Here is a 6,980-nt window from a genome sequence, read left to right on the forward strand (position 1 = left end):
AGACCAGCTGTGGACAGTGACCCTCCCCAGCAGCAGGTGCTTTGCCAAGGGGCAAAATAATGGGAAAACTGCCTCCCTGGGTATGCTGGAGGGTGGCAGAGAGACCTGGCAGCAGCCTGCATGGATGCACCCAGCTGCAGCCCTGGGCAAAGCACTTCTTTAGCTTTTTGCAGGATTTCTGTCATTTCCAAAAAAAAAAAAAAAAAAAAAAAAACCACCAAATTCCACATCTCAGGGTTGCAGGGCTTTTAATCACACACGTGGTGCCTCTGGGAGTCAAACAAGGAGGCTGGAGGTGGCTGYTGAGCCAGACCCCCACCTTGACAAGTGTTTTGGCACAGGGAACTCATCCCAAGGTCACCCCACGGCTGAGCTGGTCCCTTCCCGCCTGCAGTCACCTCAAAGCAGGACGGGCTGGTGCCCTCCAGACTCTGCGGAGTTACAGCTCCCTGCAAGGGACTTTTGGGGAAAGAACATTCTCTGTGGAGCCTCTGCCTTGCTGCCATCAGCAAATGCATCACTCGCCTCTCAGGTTCTCTAATCCCCATCTCCCAGAGTCCTGTGCCTGGGGGAGGCTCAGATTTCACTTTGCTGAAAGGCAAACTCTGAACCCTTCTGGATGCACAGAAAAGCCAGAGGCATAAACCTCATGGCTGAAAAAGCAGAAGACAAAAAACATACCCAATATGTGCTTTTTTTTTTTTTTTTTTTTTTTTTTTTTTTAAGAATTCTTAATTTGAAGCTCTGCTCTTGATTTTTGGTCTGTGAGTCATGCTCGGAATTATCAGGGCTCTGGGAGCCATCGACTGGCATTTGCAGGGTGCACTGGGAGGGGAGGGAGGCAGCCCAGCCCTGCCTGCTCTATGTTTCCCCTCAACACCACAAGGATCTGGCTGTGAGATAATAGAACTCCACCGCCTTTTCCTCAGGGCCCCTCTGTGCTGCAGACACAAACTGGAGCACAGGCAGTGTCTAAAGTTCATGTTCTGGCTGAGTGTTACCAGTTACATCTCTGTGCTCGGTTGCCCACGATTTGCTTCAGTTTTCCCCTTCTGGGTTGAGATTTTCCAGCCCYGCTCTGTGCACAAAGGAGGTTTGAGGGTCTCTTTGAACACGCTCTGGCCATCGCAGAGCACACAGGCAGTGGAAAGCAATATCTCCATGATAAACACACCCTGCTTTTTCCCCTTTCTTTGGAAAATACAAAACAATCTTCCAATTTTTAAGCGGATCTGCTGCCGAAACTGCTGGGGGTCGGAGCTGACATCTGGCAGGGAATCGGTGCTGACCGTTCCAGTAAACACTGAGTCTCCCTTGTTGAAAGCTACAGCCACTCAGGCACAGCACGTTTTGCAGTGATGGTACCTTTTAATCAATGCTTGGAACACTCCAGACAGTGGGAGAAGGATGAAAACAATCACTTGAAAGCTCTGAGGGCAGGTCAGAGCCGGGGATGGAGRCCGGCAGAGCTTTCACACCCAGGCTGGGAGCGGCGGCCTGGAGTTACCTATGGGCAGCAGATGTTCAGCTGTCCTCGAGAAGGACAATGTGAATGGGATGGATGGAGCCAGGACCACTAAATCCCTCCTTGGCCAGCATCAGATCAGTGCTGTTCAACGATACATCACTGAAGGCTTCCCAGAACTGCAGAAATACCGAAGAGAATTCGATATAAATCATAGAAGGATTTAGGTTGGAAGGGATGCCTGGAGGTCCCCAGCCCAGCCCCGGAGTGAGTGAGCGCTCCAAAGCTGGGTCAGGCTGCTCATGGCTGTGTCCAGGCACATTTTGAACATGTCTGAGGATGGACATCCCGCCACCAATGTCCCAGGGCAGCACCACTTCCAATACGACCCCAACCTCACAGGTCACATCCACAGCTCTTCCCAGCACGTGGAGGGCTGGCTGTCCCCCAGGGCAGGGCACAGGGGGACAGAGGCAAAGGCTGCAGAGAAGGCACYGTCACAAATGTGGTTGTGACCAAGGCAAGGAGAGCTGGAACAGGGCTTGCAGCCAAGTGTGACCTGCAGTGAGGGGATCAGGGATACAGGAGAGATTTAGGGGGCCAAAGGATGGGAGAACCAGGCACCAAAACTGGTGGAAAGATGGAAAAGGAGAGCACTGTGGAGGGACAGGAGAGGGATGGGTTAGCAAGGAGGAGATACGGATCTGGTCCTGGTTGTTCATGCCTGGCAGAAAACAGAAACCTGGGATAGGTGTCTATTGCAGAGGCCAGGGATGGTGTCTCCCCTACTCCTCATGAGGATGACAAACACTCCCAAGAGCTCTCGAGTCACTCTGGGGTCCTGGGAGGGTGATGCTGTTTCTGTTGGTCACGTCAAGGAAAAGCCTCCCCCATCTCCCTCGGCTGCAGCTCCAGGCGTGCTCCCGCCGAGCAGCATCCGAGTGCTGGCAAAACCCCTTCCCACAACAACCTGGAAAAGACTGCCAGGGAAAGAAAAGCTCACAGTGAGTTGAGGATGGGCAAGGATGGGGCCACACAAGCCATCAAACCCAACAGACAATGGCACCTTGCAGGGAGGGGCTGCTGCCTGAGCCCCCCTGCTCCCCAAACAGCCCCTGCAGTGTTGTCAGAGCTCCTCTTGCCTTGAGAAACAGCCCAACACCAAACATACCAGGACAGCTGGGAAAATCCAATCCTGCAAGTGTCCAAGGCCAGGCTGGACAGAGCTTGAAGAAACATGGCATAGTGGGGGCAGGAGGATTAAATCCAGATGATCTTTATGGTCCCTTCCAACCCAGGCCATTCCATGATTTTATGATTCTRTCTGAGGATCCTGCCTGTGACACYRGGATRTGTTTGTGGTGGCTYCCAGCCTCTCACTGAGGACAGGGTGGCTCCCTGGATGCCCCAGGCCTGGGCCACATGGGTGTCCTGAGGGGATGTGGCATGGACTGCACATGTTCCCCCCAGGGAAGGTGCTGGGGGGTGCAATGGGATGCACAGGGCAGGGAGAGATGGAGACACCATCCCCAGACCATGCTCAGAGCAGCCAGACATCCGCGGTATTTCAACATCAGAAGAGCCACAGGGACAATGGTGGGCTGGTGCAAACACYTCTGAGTGGGGGTCTTGGCAGAACAAAAAGGTTCCACTTGCTGAAAATTGGACTGAGCAGAGACTTGCCCTGATTGCCAGGTACCACAGAGCSTTGTCTGTGTCTCACAATCCTCCTGCCCCGTGTCCTGGGAGGAATTTCTCTGAGATGACTGACAGAACTGCCCATTTCAGGCAGTGTCTCTAGTTTGGAGCTTTCTTTCTGCAGCATCTGCAGGGGTGATAACCTATTGGTCAACAGGTAACAGTRGTGAACCAAGGCAGGAAAACATGAGTATGCTCAGCAGTGAAAGGGGCAGCTGCCCTGATCCTTGGTGCTTCGGATGAAGCCTTCACCACCTTCCCGGCACAAACACCTCCCAAACATGGAGCACTTGCACTGCAGAGACACAGGAGGAATGCAAACCGCAGCCCCCACGGTCCGGGTGAGTTTGGCTGTTCCAAACCCAAGTACCACCAGCCTYCGCTTCCCTGGGACGGTGACGAGGCCACTCGGTGCATGTGACCGGCCCCTCGCACATACCTTTCCTTTGAGCGCATCCGGCGCAGGCCCCCAAAGCCCCGGCACACCCCGTTAATGCCGTTTCCTATGACAACGCCGTCAACAGCGCTCGGAGCAGGCTTGGGGTCCGGGAGGCCGGGCAGGTGTGGGGCTCCTCGTAGCTATGGCAAAGGGGTGTTTACTTCTGTGTTTTGCACATCGGTGTTACCCCCGGGACAGCTCCCCGCGTGTGTCACWGCAGCGTAAGGCTCTTTGGCATCTCCCCCGGCAGCTATGTCAGCGTTTGGGGGAAGCATGTGTGACCTACACCTGCCACCGAGGCGGGACCCGCCGCAGGGACCGGCTGCAGGAAGCACCCATCGTTCCGGGAGCTGCCCCGGCTGCCAGGAACCCCCCGTGCCGGTACAGATTGTGGCTGCAGGAAGCACCCATCGTTCCGGGAGCTGCCCCGGCTGCCAGGAACCCCCCGTGCCGGTACAGATTGTTGCTGCAGGAAGCACCCATCGTTCCGGGAGCTGCCCCGGCTGCCAGGAACCCTTCGTGCCGGTACAGCTGTGGTCGCAGGCGCTCTTGCTGCAGCCCCCGCCGTGGGTTTTCTCACCCCGATATTGCCCTACGCAGCCATCGCTCCTTTTTCTGCATGGGCACCACTGCGGGGAGCATCTCCTGCCTTGCCCCTCTGCCGTCAGACCGTACCCGAGCCGGTGCCTTCCCCGCAGCTTCTCCTGACACCTCGCGAACTCGGGGAACGCTCTCAGCCCATCCCCGCGGGCGGCTCTCGGGGCGCTCCGGCCAAATCACAAAGGGTTTGGATCCCGTTCCCCGGCGCGAGTGCCAGGGGCGGGGAGATCTTGCCTCACATCTATTCTTTCTAGGTACAAAACACGCATTCAAAAGTCAGAGCCTTTCACTGGCAAGGGCTGGGAGCTGCTCGGAGCCGGCCAGCTGCCCCAGTTCTGATTCCCAGCGAGGCCGCTTTCCCAGCCCCGCTCCCCGCATGTTTTGCAGACACTCGCATCGAGGATGCAACAGCCGGCCAGCCCCGCCCGGGGGGCTGCATCCCRCGGGCCACATCACAGCCCCCAGGCTGCTGGAACCGCTGCAAAGCTGCCGGTCCCCGCATCCATCTGCTCCCGCGTCGCTCCTCTGGAGCGGGGAGCTCGTGTTTAACGACCGCRTGTGTTTTCGCTCAAGCATTACATCACCTGGCAACGCCAGCGGGACGGACCGACCGACGGACGGACGGGGCCAGCCCGGCTGCGCTGTCGCTGCCGATGCTCTCTGGTGTCCCGTGTCCCCAGCCCGCAGCTCTTTGCCCAGTGCAGGTGAATAGAAAATCCACCTCCATGCACAGCCCTTCCTCACCATCTCCTTGGCGTGTCCTGGGTGTGGAGAGCAAAACGTTCCGTAATTTCCACCCCCCGGAATTCCTGCGGCCATAGCCATCAGCACTTTCCCTAAAATAAAGCGGGAGCTGAGATAAGCCAGACAGGCAGGCTCCGGAGGCTGGTGCCGAGCGTGGATTGAGCTCACACTTCTTTAAGTGGGCGGCCAGGTCGGGCCTTCGCACCTCGMGCAGCGGGAGAGGAACCGGGTGGATTTGCTGATAATTGGCTGCCAATTTCCGCAGAGGTGGAAGGAGCAGAGGTGGGGAATGGGGGAATGGTGCCAGGGAGCGCTGCGGGAAGGGGTGCGGGCAGGGCATTTCCGTGCACGTGTCTCGCTCCCAGCGGACCGGGGCTCACCAGGAGTCGCGTACCGGAATGAGCAGCATCTCAAGCCCTTGGCACGGGGAGGGGAAGGGGCTGTGTYGGACCTGCAGTGATTAGGGTGATTTTGCATTCCTTGCCTTTCATCCACCCTGCAGATTCTCATTCATGTCCACACAGTTTCTCCCCATCTACTCCAGCCCACCTGCCATGCTCCATCCAGCTCTGGAGTCCCCAACATCCGAAGGACGTGGAGCTGCTGGAGCGAGTCCAGAGGAGTTCACAAAGATCCTCCAAGGGCTGGAGCCCCTCTGCTCTGGAGCCAGGTTGGGAGAGCTGGAGGTGCTCACCTGGAGAGGAGAAGGCTCCAAKGAGAGCTCAGAGCCCCTGTCAAGGCCTAAAGGGGCTCCAGGAGAGCTGGAGAGGGACTGGGGACAAGGGATGGAGGGACAGGACACAGGGAATGGGTTCATATTGACACAGGGAGTGAYATATTAGACATTAGGAAGAAATTCTTGGCTGTGAAGGGTGCTGAGGCCCTGGCACAGGGTACCCAGAAAAGCTGTGGCTGCCCCTGGATCCCTGGCAGTGCCCAAGGCCAGACTGGACACTGGGGCTTGGAGCAGCCTGGGACAGTGGAAGGTGTCCCTGCTCATGGCAGCAGGTGGGATGGGATGATCTTGAAGGTCCCTTCCAACTCAAACCATTCCACAATCCTGTGGTTCATCCCATCACTTAACTCACTGCCGCCCCAACATCTGTCCAGGACACCCCCTGAAAAGGGGGATGAGGAGTTCATTGGGGACGCAGGACCCTGATTTGGGCTCGGAGCTGATGGAACCCGGAGCCCCTGAATGTGCCGGGGCGGGGAGCGGCTCGGCCCAGCTCAGCTGCCAGACCCCMCCTCATCCGCGGGCTCTGGGGGTCGCGGGGGCCGGGTGTCCATCACCAGCTCCGGCCGGGCCGGGCACTGCGTGTCCCCAGAACACCCCTGGCCGGAGGAGACCCCCGGGGCCCGGCAGCACGTTTTCCTGCAAAATGCCCGGTTTTCCCATCCTGCCGGCGGCCGCGCACCCCGCGCCCGCCACCTAACGGCCACCGCCGGCGGACACCGGGATCGGCACCGGGATCCGGCACCAGAACTGGGGATCGGGGCACCGGCACCGCGACCCGAGCACTGGGCACAGGCACCGGCACCAGGATACGGGCACCAGGCACCGGGATCCGGACACTGGCACGGGCACCGGGCACCGGGCATTGACACCGGGATCCTGACACCAGGCAACGGTACCGGCACCGAGATCCGCACCCCGTGCACAGGGCACTGGCACTGGGCACGGAACCGGACATGGCACGGGGCATGGGGCCGGTCCCTTCCCTTGCGCCCCGCGGCTGGAGCGGCACCCCCCGAATTCCCGCCTGCACCCCCGAACACCCCCATCTTTTCACCCCGCCGGTCCCCACCTGCCCCCAATCCCCCTTCGGGCAGGTGCCATCGGGGATGCGAAACCCCACCGGGATGCGAGACCCCTCAGCTGCCAGCGGCGACGTGACAAACACCCATCACCCTAAATCCCCGCGGTCCCCGTGCCCTTGGGTGCAGTCCCCCGTCCTCCCCCACCGCCTGCCTTGGCAGCTCCCCCCCTCTTCCAGCTTTTTTGGCAGAGACGCGCCGGCTTGGAGAGAGCAG

The sequence above is a fragment of the Malurus melanocephalus genome, unplaced genomic scaffold, assembly GCF_030028575.1.
Source record: "Malurus melanocephalus ecotype Western Australia unplaced genomic scaffold, MMel_1.1 scaffold_86, whole genome shotgun sequence".
NCBI classification, from domain to species: domain Eukaryota; kingdom Metazoa; phylum Chordata; class Aves; order Passeriformes; family Maluridae; genus Malurus; species Malurus melanocephalus.